We start from the raw sequence: 20,368 nt of genomic DNA, 5'->3' as shown, positions 1-20,368 counted from the left end.
AGCATATTGCAACAAACGGTGTATTTATATCGCTGCTCGTTTAGTTTTTATTGCCGTTTCAAATATACCGGTCATTTTTGAAACACCCTGTATATTAAGCATGTGGTAATATTAAATCAGAACTGGTTTTAGATCATATGCGTTCTTAAAGCTTGACTATGCCAATAGTGAAAACGCTGCCATGCATAGTGTGAATGATGGTTTTTCTATGAAAAGATGAAACGATTCATATCGTATGCCTCATGGATACTTTCACTAAAGCTCGAGATGAACACTGCAAAAACACGGTCCTAGAGTCCCTCCCTGTCCTGTTCATCCCCCCTTTTTCCACCCCTCCCCATTTTCCTTTTTCATCATATGGCTTAAGAACGTCGATGATTTCACGTGTTGGAATGTTAATAGCTACTATATTCTGAATAACTGTACATCTACCACTTCTAAATAAAGTCTTGCACACATTGTAACAGCATGTTACTTATGCTGTTAAATGATGTAGAATTGGTTCAAATGGCTCTGAGCACTATGGAACTTCTGTGGTCATCAGTCCCCTAGAACTTAGAACTACTTAAACCTAACTAACCTAAGGACATCACACACATCCATGCCCGAGGCAGGATTCGAACCTGCGACCGTAGCAGTCGCGCGGTTCCGGACTGAGCGCCTTAACCGCGAGACCACCGCGGCCGGCTAAATGATGTAGATGTACTCTGTATAACTCTGTAACATTTGGCTTCCTATACATGTCAAACTTATTCATAAGCACGACCCTTGTCAGTAATTTATTCTCATACTGTTATTGTAGGTACAAGTATTATGAAGGGTGCATAATGGTCTGTTGAGAACAGAGACGACACTTTAGTAACTTGGACTGTCTGTTTTTAATTGCAGCGACTTGACACAGCTGATCTCCTCGTGCCGATGTCAGATAACCATCTTACGAGGGTTGTCCAGAAAGTGAGTTCCTATCGGACGCGAAATGGAAACGATAGCGAAAACCTGAAACGTTTTATTTGCTACAGTTAGGTACACCTTCCATCTGCTTCTCCACATAGTCGTCGCTACAACTTCGAGTGTTCTCGTAGTGTTGAATCAACTTTCTAATGTCTTCGTCATAGAAAGCAGCCGCGTGTGATTTTGGCCAGTTATCAACACTGGTCTGCTGCTCGTTGTCTGTGGAAAAATTTTGTCTTCATAGCCAGCGGTTCTTGTGAGCAGAGATGAGACTCCGGGGGAGTGCTTGTAGGTGATCAAGCACTTCTCATCGGAACGTTGCAGGAGTGGATCCTTTATTGGGCCAGACAGATGGAAGACGGAAAGTGCAAGATCCTGGATGTAGGTTGGATGAGAAATGAAGTTTTGTGAGCTGTAATTCCTTGCGCTGTCATGGGGAAGGAGAAGATCGGTTGCTTTTTCGTGGCGACGTACACGCTGAAGTCGTTTCTACGCGGCCGACGCGTGGGAAATCAGACAGGTTTCCGCGAACTTATTGCGATGATGATAGGTGCCTTGTACAACTGCTCACCGTGCTTTTGTTTACTGCCAGGTCTCCGCAGACGTTCTGAAAGCACCTACGAACATCTCTGATGCTCTAATTTTGTTGATCAGCATCGACATAAACAAGGAAGGAGAGACATTGCAATGGCCGGTGGCAGTTATCCAAAATGATCTGTTCAAAACACTTTCAAATTAATTAACAGATTACTTTATTTCTAAAATGGAACGATGCATAACTTAACTTCTCGTTATGAGGTGACTTGATGTTTTCTGTGCATCCTACATGCAGCTGTTTACACAGTATTACTATCCGCAGAACGCAGGCTAATTATCATCTTCCTATTACTCAGTACTGATGCTGTAGACAGCGTTGACAGGGGGCGCTGAATGTTTTGTTGAAGGTGTGGCGCTGCCCGCTCTCTCCACTGGCGCGCGGGTCAGCGCCTTCTTGATGCCGTTTCGAGACTCTGCACGAGTTTTCCGCCGAAAGAACCTGAACGACAACTGCTGTCTGTCTGATATGCGCCTCCATTTCCAAGGCTACATTTACTGCCGCCACGCTTCAGAATTTCATGAAACTATAACAGTTGAAGTGGAAATATTCCACGATGTCCTACAACAAATTCGGCATTTTGTCAACACAAACTGGCCGAGAAAATGAATGTGCTGCATCTACCCTCGCATAACGAACGCAGCAAAAGCGCCACTGACCGGGAGGCCTCTGCCCTCCCCAGAGCACCTTGCTCGACCACAGCATCCGCACTCGAGCAAGCCATCCCCAGCCGCTGTGGGCTCGAGAGACTATGAGGGAGCAAAACGCCCGATTTGCAGACCTCTGGTACGGATTCACATGTCTAGGCTGCCTGCCAGCATCCTATATGGACGGATGTTGCAGATTTACGGGTAATACCCACAAGTAATAGCCAATAGTTGCAACCGTTTAGGGTTTTCACTAGTGCTGTGTTGGACTATATTAGAATAGCAGAGGTTTGTAGAGGTTTGCGTGTCCTGCCATCCTGTGTTCGACTGTGAGCCCGACTGTCAGTACATCTACATCTACATCTACATCTACAAGGATACTCTGCAAATCACATTAAAGTGCCTGGCGGAGGGTTCATCGAACCACTTTCAGAATCTCTATTATTCCAATCTCGTATAGCGCACGGAAGGAATGAACACCTATACCTTCCCTTACGAGCTCTGATTTCCCTTATTTTATCGTGGTGATCGTTCCGCTCTATGTAGGTCGGTGTCAACAAAATATTTTTGCATTCGGAGGAGAAAGTTGGTGATTGCAATTTCGTGAGAAGATTCCGTCGCAACGAAAAACGCCTTTCTTTTAACGATTTCCAGCCCAAATCCCGTATTATTTCTGTGGCACTCTCTCCCATATTTCGCGATAATACAAAACGTACTGCCTTTCTTTGAAATTTTTCCATGCACTACGTCAGTCCTACCCGGTAAGGATCCCACACCGAGCATCAGTATTCTAAAAGAGGACGGACAAGCGTAGTGTAGGCAGTCTCCTTAATATGGCTCTGAGCACTATGCGACATAACTTCTAAGGTCATCAGTCGCCTAGAACCTAGAACTAATTAAACCTAACTAACCTAAGGACATCACACACATCCATGCCTGAGGCAGTATTCGAACCTGCGACCGTAGTGGTCGCTCGGTTCCAGACTGTAGCGCCTAGAACCGCACGGCCACTCCGGCCGGCAGTCTCCTTAATAGGTCTGTTATATTTTCTAAGTGTCCTGCCAATAAAACGCAGCCTTGGTTAGCCTTCGCCGCAACATTTTCTATGTGTTCTTTCCTATTTAAGTTGTTCGTAATTGTAATACCTAGGTATTTAGTTGAATTTACGGCTTTTAGACTAGACTGATTTATCGGGCAACCGAAATTTAACGAGTTCCTTTTAGTATTCTAAAACACATTCAACAGCCTAAATTACGTAAAATATTTTTTATTTAACATTACCGGTTACGACAAAATTTGCAGTCATCTTCATAACTTAAAAATCTTTTTGTTGTGACAACGTGTTCATTTTACGTAGAAGTCCATGCCAAATTGTGTTGATTTGTATCCACATGTTCAACGTAAGAGAAACACTTTCTCACTACAAACAGATTTTTTAAGTCCTCAAGATTACAACAAAGTCTGTCGAAACCCGTTGACTTAAATAAAGAAATATTTTATGCGATCTAGACTGTTGAATGCTTTTTAGCAAGTACAACAGATCACACCTTCAGTGCTCTAAAAATGAGAGAATTCAATCATTAGTATTCTGTCATCATGAATTTTAATTCCATTCGTGAACTTGTCTTATTTGCAGAGAGAGGTTCGGACAAAAATATGGCTCTAAGCACTTTCGTACTTAACATCTGAGGTCATCTGTCCCCTAGACGTAGAATTACTTAAACCTAACTAACCTAAGAACATCACACACATCCATACCCGAGGCAGGATTCGAACCTGCGACCGTAGCAGCAGCGCGTTTCCCGACTGAGGCGCCTAGAACCGCTCGGCCACATCGGCCGGCAGGTCCGGACAAAACTTTGCGGCATTGCCGGAGTGCTCTCTGCCCCTTTCTGAAGCCACACTCCCAAAGCACTGTGAAGCCTGGTTACCAGCAACACCGGGGTATGTGTTCCCCTCGGTCACTACCCACTGTTACTACTTATGCTTGTCCCTAGAAACACACAAAAATTCGGAAAAGTATCAGTATTGCTTGTTGCATCGTACTTGTCCTGTTTACATCACTTTCAGCCTCGTAACAAATTGCCATTCGCCTATCACACTTTCTGCTCGACGTGAAACAGGTGGATCTACGCTGGATAAGCGCTTACGTTCTACAGTTTCAATACTGCAAGCGGCGCGAAAGTGTGTCGGATGAAATACGCCTACAGCAATATTTTGAAAGAGCTCTCCGCTTTCATTTGTAACGAGAAAGTCGTAAATCACGACGATGATGGCCTACTGCGTCGCGTTCCCTCTGCAGTTATTCCACGCCGCCTCCCTTCTCCGTCATACCTAACCACTCCCTCTTTGCCTCTGTCTCTCACTTTTAACGGCCACCTGCATGAAAATTACAAAAGGCAACTCTTCACCGGCCGCCACGGTACAAAGGCAGGGTCTAAAGCGAAAGAGCCCTGCCGGGGAGAACATTCCCCATTCTGGTGGAACGCTGGTCGCCACTTTTGTACGCTGCAACTCTCCCCCTCCCTCCCTCCCCCCCTCCCCTCCTTTACCCCTTTTCTTTTATTTTCTCCTCCTCCTCCCTCTTTTGCATTTCTGCTTCCGCGCGACACGAAGCCCGCATTAAAAAATGCCCTGTGACTCTGAGTGACATTGCTGTTGAAAGGGATCAGGCTAGAGAGAGGGAATCGCAGTTCCATCGAATCGCGTGTGCACTGTTTGCCCAGAGATCGCCATCGGGGCGGATTTAGACGTACCAATTATCATCAACATCGCTGACACACACACACACACACACACACACACACACACACGCACACGCAAAGTATCGTGCGCGTTGGCGTGCATTGTCAGCGATACTATAAATCACGGAATCCCGCCAAGTTCGGTGATGGCTGGGCGCACGTCGCCCGTTGTAGCGCACAGACACGCCTAGCCGTTGAGCACCCCCGCCGCGGCCACAGAGCTCCGCTGTCCCATTACACGATAAGCTGGCCGTGCGGCAGTCTCCGCAAATGACCGGCAGTTTGTGGCAAGTGACAAATAACAAAGCTGATATTGACCTCATAGGGCTGGCCCGCGCGGCGTGGCGCGGCTTTTGTCCGCGCAATATCCACGCCGCGTTCTGTCGCCGGCGCCCGACAACCGGCCGTCCCCTCCGGCGGCAAAAACAACGGCACGAGCGCATAAATCTGGCCCCCATTTCCTAAATGGCGCGCAGCCAATAAAATCTGTTCTGTCGGCAGCGGCCGGCGGACATTACCGCCACTTGCTCGCGAAGCCACACGCGTCCGCAAGTGGCCCGCGGACAGTGCATTATTGGGCTCGAATTACCGCGCGCGAAGAGGGCAGAGAACGGTATAATTCGGCGGTGATTTCGATAAGCGGCTCTCTCCCTCTGTCCACCAGGAGCTGGTTAGTTGAAACAATCTCGGGCCCTCAAATTTGAGTGCTAAAAAAAGTTCTTCCCAGATTTCAAATGAAAAGTAGGGCCGGCCGCGGTGGTCTAGTGGTTCTAGGCGCGCAGTCCGGAACCGCGGGACTGCTACGATCGCAGGTTCGAATCCTGCCTCGGGCATGGATGTGTGTGATGTCCTTAGGTTAGTTAGGTTTCATTAGTTCTAAGCTCTAGGCGACTGATGACCACAGAAGTTGAGTCCCATAGTGCTCAGAGCCATTTTTTTGAAAAGTAGGAATGTACTAACAATTATATCACAGAACGCAAGTGTCGTGGCAACTGTTTCCTCTATTGCTGATATGGTCAAACGCATAATCCCCCACCCATTGTTTCGTCTTCCAATGCTAGAGATACCATGAGAGGCTTCTACGACGCAGAAAGCGGCTATAGTCTCAAACAGGTTCAACAAACCGAAATGTTTATGTACACTGATTTGTCAAAAGTCCCGGGATAGCAATACGTACATATACAAATGGAGGTGCTGTCACTTACACAAGATATAAAGCGGCAATTCGTTGGCTGTGCTGTCATTCCTACTTAGGTGATTCATGTGTGAAGGACTTAAGTAGTAGAACCCAGTACGTTGTCCTCGATGGTGAGTGTTCATCGGAGGTGAGGGTATCATCTGGAGTGCCCCAGGGAAGTGTGGTAGGTCTGCTGTTGTTTTCTATCTATATAAATGATCTTTTGGATAGAGTGGATAGCAATGTGCGGCTGTTTGCTGATGATGCTGTGATGTACGGGAAGGTGTCGTCGTTGAGTGACTGTAGGAGTATACAAGATTACTTGGATAGGATTTGTGATTGGTGTAAAGAATGGCAGCTAACTCTAAATATAGATAGATGTAAATTAATGCAGATGAATAGGAAAAAGAATCCCGTAATGTTTGAATACTCCATTAGTAGTGTAGCGCTTGAGACAGTCACGTCGATTAAATATTTGGGCGTAATATTGCAGAGCGATATGAAGTGGGACAAGCATGTAATACCAGTTGCAGGGAAGGCGGATAGTCGTCTTCGGTTCATTGGTAGAATTTTGGAAAGATGTCGTTCATCTGTAAAGGAGACCGCTTATAAAACACTAATACGACCTATTCTTGAGTACTGCTCGAGCGTTTGGGATCCCTATCAGGTCGGATTGAGGGAGGACATAGAAGCAATTCAGAGGCGGGCCGCTATATTTGTTACTGGTAAGTTTGATCATCGCGCGAGTGTTACGGAAATGCTTCAGGAACCCGGGTGGGAGTGTCTGGAGGAAAGGAGGCGTTCTTTTCGTGAATCGCTACTGAGGAAATTTAGAGAACCAGCATTTGAGGCTGACTGCAGTACAATTTTACTGCCGCCAACTTATATTTCGCGGAAAGACCACAAAGATAAGAGAGATTAGGGCTCGTACAGAGGCATATAGGCAGTCATTTTTCCCTCGTTCTGTTTGGGAGTGGAACAGGGAGAGAAGATGCTAGTTGTGGTACGATGTACCCTCCGCCATGCACCGTATGGTGGATTGCGGAGTATGTAGATGTATACGTAGAAGGTGTACGACGTGATTTTGGCCGCACGACGAGTATTCAGAAACACTGAATGCGGAAATCGATTCGAAATGTAATATTCCGAGACCTACACTGTGACGAGAATGCCAAATTTCAGGCATTACCTCTAACTACGGACAACGCAGTGGCCGACGACGTTCTCGTAACGACCGACAGCATTGGCATCTACACAAGTGTTGTCAGTGCCAAGAGAGAAGCAACACTGCGTGGAATACGCGCAGAAATCAGCGTGGGGAGTATGACGAACATACCCGTGAATACAGTGCTGTGAAATTTGGCAGCAGACGACCGACGCGAGTGCTTTAGCTAGCAGCACGACGTAGCCTGCAGCCGCTCTCCTGGGCTCGTGGCCATATCGGCTGGACACTGAACAATTGGAAAACAGCGGCTTGGCAGATGAGTCACGATTTCAGTGGGTATAAGAGCTGATGGTAGGGTCGGACTGTGGCGCACACCCCACGAAGCCATGTACCCAAGTCGTCATAAAGGACCTGTGCAAGCACGTGGTGGCTCCATAATGGTGTGAGCTGTGTTTACATGGAGTGGACTGGGTCCTCTCAGTACGTGCACAAAACTGTGCACCGGCAACATTTTCGCAGTCATGGTCGGCTGTAGCATGGGTCATTAATTCTGCAGAGGATTTACAACAACTTATTGAGTCCATGGCACATCTAGTTGCTGCATTAGGTCGGGTTATAGGAGCAGATGTTAAGTCCCATAGTGTTCAGAGCCTTTTGAACAATTAGCAATTAAAAGCAAGGGTAGTAACATTAAGAGTGGAACGGGAATTCCACTGTTAAATGCAGACGAAGGAACGGATACGTGGAAGGATAGCTTGAAGGGTTCTGTGAAGTCCAAGACTTGTCTGATGTAATAGAAGAAAAAATAGGACTTGATTCAGAAGAGATGGGGTATCCAGTATTCGCAAAAGAATTTAAGAGAGCTTTTGAGGGCTTAAGATCATGTAAGACAGACTGGATAGATAACATTCCATCATAATTGCTAAAATCATTGGGGTGGTGGCAACAAACCGACTATTCTCTTTGGAATGTAGAATGTATGGCGACATACCATCTCACTTTCGTAAAAATTGTATCCACGAACTTCCGAAGACTGCAAGAGCTGACAATTGCGAGAATTATCTCACAGTCAGCTTAACAGCTCATGCACCCAAGTCGCTTACATGAATAATATACGGAAGAATGGAAATGAAAATTGAGGATGTGTTAGGTGACGATCAGTTTGGCTTTGGGAAAGGTAAATTGCGACTTCCCGGTTGATAATGGAGGCAGGACTAAAGAAAAATCAAGACACAGTCATAGGATTTGTAGACGTGGAAAAAGTATCCGGCAGTGAAAAATGGTGCAAGATCGCAAAATTCTGAGAAAAGTAGGGGTAAGCTATACTGATAGACGCCTAATATATAGTGTGTACAAGAGCCAAGAGGGAATAATAAGAGTGGACGTCCAAGTACGAAGTGCTCGGATTAAAAATGTTCAATCTGTACATCGAAGAAGTAATGATGGAATTAAAAGAAAGGTTCAGGAGTGTGAGTAAAATTCAAGGTGATAGGATATCAATGATACGATTCGCAGATGACTTTGCTATCCAGAGTGAAAGTGGAGAAGAATTACATGATCCACTGAATGGAATGAACAATCTAATGAGTACAGAATACAGACTGAGGGTAAAACAAAGAAAGATGAAAGTAACGAAAAGTGGCAGAAATAAGAAGAGCAAGAAACTTAACATCAGAATTGGTGGTCACGAAGTAGATGAAGTTAAGGAGTTATGCTACCTAAGCAGCAAAATAATCACCGACGGATGGAGCAAGGTGGATATCAAAAGCAGATTAGCAATGGCAAAAAGGGCATTCCTGGCGAAGAGAAGTCTACTACTATCAAACATAGGCCTTAACTTGAGGAAGAAATTTCTGAGAATGTACGTTTGGAGTACAGTATTGTATGGTCGTTAAACGTGGACTGTGGGAAAACCGGAACAGAAGAGAATCGAAGAATTTCAGATGTGGTGCTAAAGACGAATGTTGAAAATTAGGTTGACAGGTAAGGTAAGGAATGAGGTGATTCTGCACAGAATCGGAGAGGAAAGGTATATGTGGAAAACACTGACAAGGAGAAGGGGCAGAATGATATAATTTATGTTAAGACATCAGGGAATGGCTTCCATGGTACTAGAGGGAAAAAACTGTAGAGGAAATTGGAATACATCGAGCAAGTAACTGAAGACGTAGGTAGCAAGTGCTACTCTGAGGTGAAGAGGTTGGCACGGAGAAGAATTCGTGGCTAGTCGCATCAAACAGTCATAAGACTGATAACTCTAAACAAAAATAAAGAAATGAAAAGAAAAATAGCTGGTTGTAGGGTTTGTATTGTAACCTCCCCACCGTATTTTAATAGAAAATGTAAGTGACAATACTTAATACAAATGGGAGCCAAGTGTAACCTCCCCACAAAAATTTTAAAAGAAAATATCGATACTAATTAGAAATGCTGATGGACATGGCTCTATGCGTAACCTGCCTACAATCAAATGTACTGACAATGGCAACAAATGTGAAATTCGCAATCTGACTCAATTATAAATCCTTCAAAAAATTAAAGTCCATTCAGTGACAAGAAAATTCAATTAAGCCGAAATATCGGTTTTTGGCCCTGTGTAAAAACAATCAGAATTAAAGTCTTACCTCAGAATAAATGGATGTCACATATCTGCTCTTGTTGTTGTGCACCACTTGGAGGAACTACATTGCAAATAATAATATTCTCCTTTTTTTTGTAATTCTAGTGAAATTTTTCTTCAAAAAGAAGTGGAATGAAATGGGAAGTGCAACGAGATCTTTAGTTCAAAAAAAATTAAAGTTTTGAGAAAATGCTTTTGAAATAAAAAATTATTATTGGGAGACTTGTTGGAGAATAATTACAATAAATAAAATTTTTCATTATCTAATGATTATATTAATTAACAGTATACCTTATTCCTCATCTTGACCATTGTTGCCGACCGCCTACATCACACAACCGCACTGGGCTGCTACTACTGACCGACCGCTCTGCATGACGACTACAGACTGAGTACTGCTCTCAACTAGACAGAGCTACAGACTCGCAACGACTGACTGACTGCTACTCTGCATAGCGACAACTAACTCGCAAAGACTACTACTGACTGAGAACCGCTCGCAACACTCGCGCGGTCAAGCGCATACTCTCTGGTCACAGATGCTACAATGCCTCGCCATCGCTGCTGCGTTACATACGTGTTTCATAACCCTCCACTCGGGGGGCAAAATTTTGGCAGCGATGGTGAGTCATTTGGACTTGCCAAGCGCGGCAAAATTTTTCTTTAATTAACAAAATCCTACAACTTACAGAATATTTAAATGTTGTGCACACGCACTAAGTACAAAATATATCAGACAAGGACAAAATGTGAATACTAAACATAGTAGCAAATCAGAAAAAAGTATATACAAACTTTTTGACAGATAAAGTGCACAGGCACTGAAAAAAATTCTTTAGCATATGCAGAACAAATAAACAGACTGGCAAGAATAATTAGATGTAGTACATAAAGTAAATGTTGTGCACACGCACTAAGTACAAAATATATCAGACAAAGACAAAATGTGAGTACAAAACATAGTAGCAAATCAGAAAAGTATATACAAACTTTTTGACAGATAAAGTGCACAGGCACTGAAAAAATTCTTTAGCATATTCAGAACAAATAAACAGACTGGCAAAAAATATTATGTTGACAAGTGTACATGCACTGAAAAATGTCTTTAGCATTTTCACAACAAATAAACATAATGGCAAAAAAAAAAAATTCATGTCCAAAGTGCACATGCACTGAAAAATGTCTTTAGTATTTTCACAACAAATAAACATAATGGCAAACATCATGTCGACCAGTGACATAAGTGTACTCACACTGGAGTTTAGCGAATCGAAAAATGTATAACCTATGAACATAAATGATGTTACCAAAAAAAATTTTTTTCTTTATGTGACAAGAATCAGGATAGGAAAGGGAAGGATTGCATCATGGTTGTAGCACTTTAGATTGCACACAGCTGCTCTGAAAGTCCATATCTTTCCACAGTAGTACAACACCAAGTGACACAACTTGAAGTTCTTTTCCCATCAGAATTTATCAGTGTAGCCAAGACACTGAACTGTCGTAGTAATGTTCCATGTTTTCATTTTGGCAGTACATTAGGTACACCAAACAGTGGGACCATAATAATGTCTTCATCGCTCATGGTGGTGGACAGCATGTCGTGTCAACACCACACTCTTACAAGGCACACCAACGTAGAATTAGTGCAAAACCAAATATAGTGCTCCATGATCACTGGGATAAACAGGACAAATGGACATTGCAGTAATTCAGGGTAGTCAGCTTATGAGGTGAAGGACATCAAGTCACATAATATTGACAATTACAGTCTTCATTGATAGTTCGTGGCATTCATAGCCCAGTTATTGAACATTTCTGTACCAAGTATGTAGTATTACAGAAAAATGTTCATTAATTGTTTTACATAGAATCAGTAGCCTTCTTTTCCTGGTTACAAAATATTATGAAATAATCGCATTCTTTTTAGTTACAGAGTATAATTAAGAATCATTAACCTTCTCCTAATTACAGTTAATTAATCATTTGTCTTTAATTAATCATTTGTCTAATTACAGTTAATTAATCATTTGTCGTTAATTAATCATTTGTCTAATTACAGTTAATTAATCATTTGTATAATTACAGTTAATTAATTGATCATTTGTCATTTCAATATATTAAGAATTATTAGCCTTAATTAATTACAAAGCATTATTAAACCGTCACATTCATTTCAAATTACAAAGTATGAACATTGAAAACAAGAGTTAATTAATGGCATAATTAATAACAATTCGTGGAGTGACATTAATTATTGGCACTCAGTGGCCAGCAAGTATTGAATAGAATAAAACATAGTTCATCATTCAGTATTATTCAGATCATTACAAAGTCATTATTAAAAATCAGTTAATTACAGTCAAATCATTAGTAATCACAGGCATTACAATAAACAGTGGCAGTTATTAGCTAGTGACAAAGCATTATTTTGAATATAGTCTCATTAAGAGGTCATTACTCGAGTGGCATGCTATTCAGAGTTGATCAGTATTATTCAGAATTATCATAAACTAGTGACATTATGTGGGACTGGTAATACATTTTTTTGGTAGCAATGCATTGCGTTGGGATCGATAATTAATTGCTGAGGCATAATACTTTTTGCTTTTGACCTATTGCTGCAAATGAGGATAGGTAACGTCATTCGTCATGAGTCAGCTGTAGCAAGATTATGTAACAAGGCAGTACATGTGATCACATTTATAAATGATAAACACAAATGGGTAAAAAATATAAAAATGCAAGTACTAGAACAGGTATAATAAGTAACAGGTTTAGTAAGTGTCATGAAAAACTTCTCCTGGAAAAAATACAAAAACGGATTATTGACCTGAAAGAAGAAACGCACACTATGCTGAAAAGTAGTGAACTTCGAATTAACAAGTAGTGAAATGTGTATAAAATGTGTTCCATAGCTGTCCTTTCCAAAACTTTCCGTCATCCTACTATGCAATGTAACACCTGCTGTCAAAACAAACTGCAACAAATACTTAAATAACTACGTAGCATAAATACATAACTTCAACATTATCCTCATCTGTAAAGAAAAAACTTCATTATTCATTATCCATATTATCATAACTTCACTATTATCATCACCTGTAAAGAAAAACTTCATTATTCATAACATCATATCCTTCATCATTATTCATCAGTATTCATTATCATCTGCAAAAAATCACTTCATTACTCATTACATAACTATTCCTTATCTCTAGCATATTTCATCACTAAAACTAAGATGTGTAGTTCAGTCTGACAGCCTGCATCAATCACCTTGTATTCTGAAAGAAAAAATTAGTTAAGACTGCTATTCTACGATGAGTATAGTATATTCTTGTTAATGCCTGCCAATCCTGATCCATTTACTCTTCCTCATAAAGTTATTGCATCTTCTTTCGTTTATTCCGTAGGTGAAATTCCCATTTATGTTAAATTTATTTCTTAGAATCATCATTCCTTTCTGAAATTGATGAACAAAGATTAATGTCTTGCATTTAAATCCTATACCCACTAAATAATGACTGGTTTATGGTGACACAATTAACCATACAGCATAACATGACAGAAAACGTAATATGTCCAAGACATTGACAGTGTTCGGATGCGAAAAAATGTACACAGAATAATACAATGCAGTAGCAAAAAAAATGTGAAACAGTCACGATGTTGAGATGTCATAAGGCAAAAAAAAAAAAATGTCAAAGTCGACTGGTGTGTGTTATATCTTAACTATTTCATAGTGCATACAAACAAAACTGGAGTACAGTCATATACACAAAAAATGGAAAATGTGCACGGTCTGATATGTAACGACAAGAAAAGCGACCTGCTAACCTTACCTTGCCGGGCACTTGCCAAGAAAAAAAAATACGATAATCATCAATAATTAGTCAGGTGAATTAATTGCATTAGTAAATGGCATCATAGTGTGTTGAATCATACAGTGGTTTCACTCAATAAACGGTTTAATGTTTGAGATATGGTGATTGCCTTTCGATTTTCTGGTTCTCAAAGTTTCGACGTGTACAACATTGGGGTGAGGGATGCTGCGAATCCGATACGGACCTGCGTATAGAAGTTCAAATTTACTGCACTTACCTTTTAATTTGCTGGATAAATAGTGTGTACGTACTAATATCTTCTGTCCAACGTGAAAGTCGCGGCGTGTACAAACCTGTTTTTGCTGTCTTCTCCGGCGCTCTGCGGCACGTTTGATGTTGTTCAGCGCAATGTCAATTATTTCGTGGTGTCGTAGGCGACGATTTTTGGGGAATTCTATTAATTCTTTAATTTTGTTCGGTGGTTCAACGTTTTTCAGTATAACAGTCGGAGATAGCATAGTGGATTCATTTGGAATGGAATTAATTACATCTTGGAATGAGAGTATGTGTGTATCCCAATCAATATGTCTTTTGTGGCAGTATATTCTGCACAGCTTACCAATTTCCTTCATTAATCTTTCACAAGGGTTCGAAGAAGCGTGGTACTTGGATATATAGATCGGAGAAATGTTTCTAGCTCGTAACATGCGTGTCCATACACTACTACGAAATTGAGATCCATTATCAGAAATTACTTTCATTACATGCCCTACATGAAATAGAAAATGTTTTACAAATGCTTTCGAAACAGTTTTAGCAGTAGCTCTGCGTAACGGAGTGAAAGTAACAAATTTTGAAGTGAGCTCAACAGCGACAAAAATGTAGCAAAGACCTCTGTTAGTTCTCGGAATCGGACCAAAAATATCTACTGCGGCCATGTGTCTTAATTTCACAGGTATAATGGGATATAAAGGAGGAATATGTGAAGTGGTGTCTGATTTAGCTTTCTGGCAAATTTTACAAGACGCTAAAACTCGTCGTATACGTTTTTTCATGTTGGTAAAATAACAGTTCTGTCTCAGTATAAGAAAACATTTTCGTGCTCCGTAATGTGCGTAACTTAAATGAGTGTACCAAATTAGTTTGTTAACCAGTTCGTCAGGAATGCATAATAACCAAATGTTGCTGTCAGGATGAGAGCGGCGAAACAGAATGTCATTGCGTACAGTGTAGTGGTTCCTAATCGTAACATTTTTCCTATCTTGCCAAAGGTGTTTAATTTCTTTCCACACATTGTCCTTATTTTGTTCTTGTGCTATGTCCTGTAATGACGATGAAATAAAATTTTCAAATGCAACCTGCTGAATGTACATGACACTGAAATTTGCTTTGCAGAAGTTGGTTGCTACGTCTTGCTGATTGTTACTGAGAGAACGCGATAGTGCGTCTGCTATAACATTTTGTGTGCCGGGAATGTGAACTATTGTAAAATTAAATTCCTGTAAATAAAGTTTCCATCTGCTTAATCTATCGTGCGTGAATTTGGCCGAAAGTAAAAATTGTATCGCTCTGTGGTCTGTGTAAACGGTGGTATGTCTGCCATAAAGAAAGTGCCGAAATCTCGTAAAAGCCCATACAACACATAATGTTTCAAGTTCTGTAACAGAATAATTTCGCTCAGCAGGTGACAAAATGCGACTTGCAAATGCAATGTTTTTAATTACTGTAGAACCATCTTCTTCAATTTCCTGGAAAATGTGTACGCCTAAAGCGCTGTTGGAACTGTCGGTGGCAATGCAAAAATTTCTAGTAAGGTCTTGGTGCGATAAAAGTGGTGCATTCAACAGAGCATGTTTCAAATAACATTCTCGTGAACAAAATTCTGCGTGTCAAAAGTAATGTTTGCGTTACTGTAATATGCAATCTGTGCTGTATCTGGTTAAAATCCATCTTACGTATTATTATTTACGGGAGAATGTTGTGGCATATCCACTATATGAATTGTTCTGTTATTTCTTACTGACGTGTTACGCTATGGATGACACCTATTGTCTGTTTCATTCATCATAATATGTTGTTGCTGATGTTGTTGCTGCTCATAAGATCCACTGTTATTAAATGTACGCTGAAAATTGTGCTCCTCATTTTTACGTCTGTCATGATAGTAATTTCTATACGGCGCATTGCGATGCGAGTTGAAATAGTGTGTTGTCTGTACGTAGTTATTTCTTTGCTGCCATGCGTTACTATTTGTTGGAGCTGAGACTATACATGCACGCGGCGAAACATTAAAGTTTGGTTGACCTTGTAGACTGCATTGTTGGTTACGTATGCTAAGCGGTTGACTTTCATGCTATTGTGGTGAAAAACATCTATTGTTACAAAAATATGGTTCCGACTGCTCAAAATTTTATACATACTGATGATTACGATTTTATCTGTAATTAAAATTACGGCGGTACTGGAGTGCCTACTGAAAATTGTCACATTCGGTAAAAGATTTGTCGTATCCGGTTTTCATTACATACGTTTCTTAATACTAGGTAGAGCAATAGTTAAAGAGCAGTTTGGATAGATATAAAGGATAGTAGAAGAAAAGGCAGCAGTGCAGAAAACTAAAGATGAAACAGCACTACTACAGCTCGGGGCCCTATGCTCGCTACGGCACATATTCATTAAAGCGTAATGAATCCCCTGAGGTCTATTACGCGCTGCAAATAATTTTTAGTTTTTGTGTTATAGGCAATGGCGGTACAAATTCAGAAATAAATTGCTGTCTGTATTCTAATTCCAGTTTCTGCATAATACGTAATGCTGATGAAAATACAATAGCAATTTGTCGCTTCAGGTTCAAAGCTAGTTTCTCCATTACAGATAATAGCGGTGAAAGTACAAAAATAAATTGTCGTATACAGTGCAAATCGTGTATCTGTGTTCTGTCATTATTAAATTCTTTACATTTGCTTACAAATGCAAATTGCTCGAAATCTACGTTCTCGTCACTCAGTTTGATAACACGTTCAGGTTTGTGTGTGAATCTGTTCGTCTGTGTCATTTCGGATTTCAAGTTGCGTAGCTTTTCAGATTTTAAGTCGCGTGGCTTTTCGGATTTTAAGTCGCGTAGTTGCTGTAAATTGCTCACATTATACACGCTGCGTGACTCTGACACATGTTCATAAAGTGGCGTCTGTTGTGTATTATTAACAGAAGTGTTTTTCATTTCTGTTACTTCTTGTTGTAAATTTGATAACTTCCTACGTAACGTGTTGTTAGATGAATCGATCTCATTAACTGTCAGCTGTAAATTTTGAAATTCAGGTGTTTGGATAAAAGAAACCGGTGCAGTATCGTCTGATTTATTATCATTAGTATTTTCGATAACATCAATACGACTGGCCAATTCATCACATTTTTCAGTCAGTATTTTAACCTGATCATCGGTTTTAGAATCAGACGCATTAATCTGTTTTTGCAACTTGCGCGTAGTTTCGCTCAGTTTTTTAACATCAGCTTTGATGACATCGCAATCCTGTGTTAGATCTAGTTGTTCGAATCTATCTGTCACTGTTTGAATATTTACTGTGTGTGTATCCGTTTTTGCTTTAAGATCAGAAATTTCATCCCGTAATTCCGCGTTCAATTGTTCTATGGTATTAATTTTGTCGGACACTGTAGTAATATTATTGTCTACATACGTCTTCGCTTTCGCGAATATTTTACGTTTGTCCTCTTGTCTCTGTGCAGTGATTGTTTCCATGACTTGTCGTTTTACTTTGTTTTGATCTTGAATAAATCTGCGGAAACGCGTATTACTGTTCTGTATGTGCTGACTAAAGCGCTCGTTAATCTGAGTGTTCTGCTGTTCGAATTTCGCGTCTATCTTTGCGTCCATAGTGCGCGAAAGTTCTACCGTCATTGCTTTAAACTCGTCCCGTAATTGAGCAGCTTTTTCAGAGCATTGTTTAGCGACTCCGCTAATTTCGTCTCTGAGTGTTTCTGTTGCGACTGTTTGCATTTCTCTTAATTCTTGCGCAACAGATTTAATTTCTTCGCTATTTTTTTGTGAACACGCCTCAATTTCCGCGCGCAACTGTTCCTTAGTGTCATGCCACTGCGCGGCAACAGCTTTAATTTGTTCACTAAGCTGCCTCGAATTGTCGTCAAATTTTTCATTTTGTTGTCTGACCTGTTCACTAAGTTGCTTGAGGTTTTCATTTTGTTGTTTGTTATCTTCCCTAAGTTGTTTGAGATTTTCGTCATTCTTGTCAAGTTTTTCGTTCTGTTGTTTGAAATTGTTCTCCATTTTCTCACTTTGCTGTTGTATCAAACTTGTCATAATTCGTACCAAGTCAAAATTAGCGTTTATATTCTCTGTGCTGTTTAGTGGTGGATCTAGAACTCTCTCGCTTTCCGTGACCATTTGGTCATTCTGTAATTTAGAAAAAGGTTTGTCAGTCGGATGTACACGGTCAGACATTATTTCGGAATTAAATAAATCCGTCGTACTTTGTGTATCCTGTTCATTTTCATTAGACAAATTTGTCTGTACATTACTTGGATTTTCTGAATCGGGTGTGTTAAGCTCGACAGCGCTCATTACAATAGAGCGTCCCGCGTCATCAATTGTCGTCAAGTTAACAGACGAGACAATTGAGTTCGTTTGTTCATCATTAAGGTGAAAGTCATCATTAGTGGTTGGAATGCACTGATTGTTAGTGAACGCAGGATTGTCATCATTACGTTGCGTATCACAATTACTATCGGTCACGTTGTTTAAGTCGGTAATTTCATTCACAATACTTCGCGATACACTATTCACAGTCTTTCGCGGCATTTTTACAATAGTCAAAATTTTTCACAAAACAAATAAGCACAATGCAAAAGCAACACACAAATACAACAAAGCAACAAATTGCCGTTGACCTGTAGAGAGAAAGTCACAATATTATTAAAAGCGTTGCGCTAAATCCTAATTATATCTAAGCAAACAAGAGCAGATATCTGACTGTCGCTCAAAAGACTCTCAACGAAATTCGATCCTGGACTGGGTGTCGCCAAGTGTAACCTCCCCACCGTATTTTAATAGAAAATGTAAGTGACAATACTTAATACAAATGGGAGCCAAGTGTAACCTCCCCACAAAAATTTTAAAAGAAAATATCGATACTAATTAGAAATGCTGATGGACATGGCTCTATGCGTAACCTGCCTACAATCAAATGTACTGACAATGGCAACAAATGTGAAATTCGCAATCTGACTCAATTATAAATCCTTCAAAAAATTAAAGTCCATTCAGTGACAAGAAAATTCAATTAAGCCGAAATATCGGTTTTTGGCCCTGTGTAAAAACAATCAGAATTAAAGTCTTACCTCAGAATAAATGGATGTCACATATCTGCTCTTGTTGTTGTGCACCACTTGGAGGAACTACATTGCAAATAATAATATTCTCCTTTTTTTTGTAATTCTAGTGAAATTTTTCTTCAAAAAGAAGTGGAATGAAATGGGAAGTGCAACGAGATCTTTAGTTCAAAAAAAATTAAAGTTTTGAGAAAATGCTTTTGAAATAAAAAATTATTATTGGGAGACTTGTTGGAGAATAATTACAATAAATAAAATTTTTCATTATCTAATGATTATATTAATTAACAGTATACCTTATTCCTCATCTTGACCATTGTTGCCGACCGCCTACATCACACAACCGCACTGGGCTGCTACTACTGACCGACCGCTCTGCATGACGACTACAGACTGAGTACTGCTCTCAACTAGACAGAGCTACAGACTCGCAACGACTGACTGACTGCTACTCTGCATAGCGACAACTAACTCGCAAAGACTACTACTGACTGAGAACCGCTCGCAACACTCGCGCGGTCAAGCGCATACTCTCTGGTCACAGATGCTACAATGCCTCGCCATCGCTGCTGCGTTACATACGTGTTTCAGTATGTGGCGCAGACCCCACGAAGCCATGGAACTATGTTGTCAACAAGAAACTGCGCAAGCTGGAGGTGGCTCCATAATAGCGAGCGGTCCGTTTACATGGGATGAGCTGCGTCCTTTGGTCCAGCGGAACGGATCATTAACTAGAAATTGTCATGTTCGGCTACTTGGGAAACACTTGCAGGCATTCATGGATTTCTTGTTCCGAGACAACGAAGGAATATTTATGGATGAGAGTGCGCCATGTCATTGGGACACTGATCGCGATTGGTTTGAATAACATTTCTGGACAATAAGAGCGAGTGATTCGTACACCCAGATCGCCCGATATGAACCCCCATCGAACATTAATGGAACATAATCGAGAAGTCAGTTCGTGCACAAAATTCTGCATCGGCAACACTTTCGCATTTTCGCAATTATCGACGGCTATAGCGTGACCCAGTATTTCTTCCGGGGACTTCCAACAACTTATTGAGTCCATGCTACGTCGAGTTGCTGCACTACTTCGGGAAAAAGGAGGTCCGATACGCTATTAGGAGGTATGCCATGAGCTCTGTCACCTCAGTGTACACCAACGCAGCGATTAGTGACATTATCAGACTTCTGCCTAAGATATCGCAGTCCCATCGACGTTTGTTATCGAGTATGTAGGGGAGAAAAATTGCCGCTGTTTGTTTTATTTAGCAC

This window comes from Schistocerca serialis, chromosome 2, assembly GCF_023864345.2.
Source record: "Schistocerca serialis cubense isolate TAMUIC-IGC-003099 chromosome 2, iqSchSeri2.2, whole genome shotgun sequence".
Lineage (NCBI taxonomy): Eukaryota > Metazoa > Arthropoda > Insecta > Orthoptera > Acrididae > Schistocerca > Schistocerca serialis.
Note: the sequence above shows the minus strand (reverse complement) of the source record.